This window comes from Apis dorsata, unplaced genomic scaffold, assembly GCF_000469605.1.
Source record: "Apis dorsata unplaced genomic scaffold, Apis dorsata 1.3 scaffold_77, whole genome shotgun sequence".
Classification (NCBI taxonomy): domain Eukaryota; kingdom Metazoa; phylum Arthropoda; class Insecta; order Hymenoptera; family Apidae; genus Apis; species Apis dorsata.
In genome coordinates, this window is record NW_006263375.1 from 326,234 (window position 1) to 329,167 (window position 2,934).

Below are 2,934 nucleotides of genomic sequence, written 5' to 3' on the forward strand. Positions count from 1 at the left end.
TGACTCCATAAATATGCATTCCATTTAATGAGAGCGGCGTTCCAGAGCGCGTGGAAACACGGTTTCGCAGGCGGGTGCAGTCACGTACGGCGCGGACACGCGCACAAAGACCATTGAATTCGCGCATCGTGGCGTGGGCCGCATTGTTGCCGCCACGAGTGTAACACACTCCCCGCCGTCTTCTCGAGTGTCATCGAGATCTCTCGTGTCTAACTCGCGGCGGCAAGGCCAAACCGCCATCGTCATTCAGGCCTCTAGTGCCCTGTTACGAGGAAAACACCCTGCTTCTGATATCTTCTCCCCCTCCCCCGCGATTCCCAACTTCCGCCGCGAATCTAGTATCTCACGGTACCTCTGTCACAATCCTCCCTCTCTCTGTCTCTCTCTCTCTCTCTCTCTCTGTTTCTGAAATCTTGCTACGACACGCTGCGAGGGATGCTCGTCACGAGATTTCACTCTACCGAGTGAAAACACGGTCTTTGTAAAGGAGGATTTTTAGCTTTTGAATTCTCTGAAGCCAAAGAATTTGTAAAGATTTGTAAAAAGATTCCTTGCGATTGGGGAAAATATGTAAGTATGAGTTTTATTCCCTTTCTTTCTTTCTTTGCGAGCCCAACAATGAAGTCGCATAGAGGATCGATAAAAATATAGAAAAGAGTATTTATATATATATATAGAATAAATTTAGAAACGCTTGGTTTGGGAACGAAGCAATTCATGGTTTTGCCTCACGATTATTCTGAATATTCTGTTTCTCCGCGGAGCGAAGAACTCAAGCGCGCCATCTGGCGACGAAAATGTGCGAATAGCAGCACGGCACGTAGGCTCGAGCGATCTGACTACGTAATATGCCTACAAAATTTCTAATTATGATTTCACCGTGAAATATGATATCCAACGAGCGATTGGCTATGAAAATAATAAACCAGAATCGCGCGAGATGCGGATTTGCGTGTTATTTCGCAGCGACAACGTTTATTCGAACATTTCGCGAATCGTGCGATTCTGTACATAAAACTAACGATAAAATAACAAACCGCGTAACGTTTGATTACAATTTTGTTGACACTCATTTCCGCGTATCCAACGCGCACAATGAGAGCCGATAAACCGACATAATTAACGGGTGAAGAATGCAAAGAGCCGGGGGCCGAACTATGTCCAATTAAAAACGATCCCACCCCTCGATATAATTAGTGCGCCGATCAATGGAAACTTGCCACTTAATGCTCCCTGTATGCGCCTTCACGCGATACTGGAACACGTGGAAAAGTGGGCATTGTACCGTTCCGTCAAGTTGAAATCCCTCGAGTGCCATTCACCGGCCTTTCGATTGTCGAAGGAACGGAAGAAGAGAATAATAAGGATTGGTTTTAATTACGAATTTCCACTTTACGGTACAATCGATTATGGAGTGGCTGGGAGAAACTGTTAAAATTGACACAATTCGGGGAGAATGTGCACGCCTCTCGATCCTTATACGCTTATACATTGGTCGTTTATGAAAAGATAAAGATTATTTATTCTGCTTATCTCGTAATGAGCTGTAAAAGTAAACGGATCTAAATACATCGACCATTAATAGATTATAGTATTATTAATATTACGATAATTTAGCATTGGTTTGAAAATTGTTAATATATGTATCCGATAACGATAAAATTAATCGGTTTTTGGTTTTTCATTCTAGTCTGGACTTTAGACTTTTCCTCGAGATTACATCCGTTTATGAAGCAAAAAAAAAGAAGAGAAAAAAGAATCGCAAGGCACGTCGACTGTAAGAATTTTAATAGAAACTTGAGAGAGAGGATGTTGCGAGTTTGCCGCGAAATATTCTCCGCTGGGGGGAAAAAATATATTTTCTTTCGCGAAGAATTAAATTTTTCTTCTCCCCTCTTCTTTTTCTTCGATCATTTTTGCGCTGGAAACCGTTAAAAGAGATCGAGATACTTTTAAAGAAGCGTGAAATTATTCTTATTTCCAACGACTTTAATCGATCCACGAATAATTCACGTTTTATTAATTGTCTCGAGGAGACTTGCTCAAACGACGTTTTACGACCGAGGCTCGAACGATTCAGCAAAAATTCATTGGAGGATCGCGGCGAAAGGGAAGCGGGACTCTCGAGAGTTAAGCGTGACTCGAGTTTTTCAAACGCACAGAGATCATTTGTCACTTGAATATCTATATAAAAATAACCAGACCTAGCTGGCATAGTCGGTCGCGATCTATAAATCAACCGATTCAGCTACATCTTTGGGGAAGCGGTTTCAAAGTCTCGTGACTCGCCACTCTTTTCTCTCTCTCTCTCTCTTTCTTTGATGCATTAAATCTTGTTGCAATCTCGCGCACACGTCGCCACACCTCTACCAACACCGTCGTATCGAGTATATATATATATATTCGAGAACTTCTCTTAAATATTCACTTCTTAAATATTCAAAATTTCAAATTTTCGGGAATAAATTCAGGATAATATCCCACCGGGTGAAACTCGAGCAAGAGATTATTCCTCGCGAACGTTGCATCGAACTACGTGCGTTTAAATTCCTGTCCAAAGAAAGAAAAAGATCACGTTAAAGCAAAAAAAAAAAATTCCAATCTTCTCACGACTCGAGAGCGTTTCGTCGGCCGCGAAAGGCCGCGTAAACACGCTAAACGCTACTACGTCGATTTCGCCATCGGGAAGCCAAGGTTGAAGGATCGCATTATGCAAAAATCCGCGGGGATGAGCCGCGATTACCGCGGGAGATGGCGAAGTTTGCCCCTTGTTGATAGAGATCGAAACGAAGTTGGGTGGTGCCATGGATAAAACGCGTAATCAGTTTTCCTCTCCCTCCCCTCCCCCTCCTCGCTCCATGTAAGATACACGTCGACGCGTTAAAGGGCGGCCGCCCCCTCCCCCCTTGCCATCGAGGGCTAACTTTCTTCGCA

At 43.4% G+C, this 2,934-nt stretch overlaps 1 long non-coding RNA gene across 1 annotated transcript in view; it reads left to right on the forward strand.

Moving 5' to 3' along the window:
* LOC116184940 overlaps positions 1-1,779 on the forward strand; it is a 17,953-nt gene extending 16,174 nt beyond the window's left edge. Inside the window, exon 3 of the long non-coding RNA XR_004149637.1 lies at positions 1,767-1,779. This is a non-coding gene — a long non-coding RNA (uncharacterized LOC116184940). The remainder of the gene's footprint in view (positions 1-1,766) is intronic.
* Positions 1,780-2,934: the final 1,155 nt, after the last annotated feature.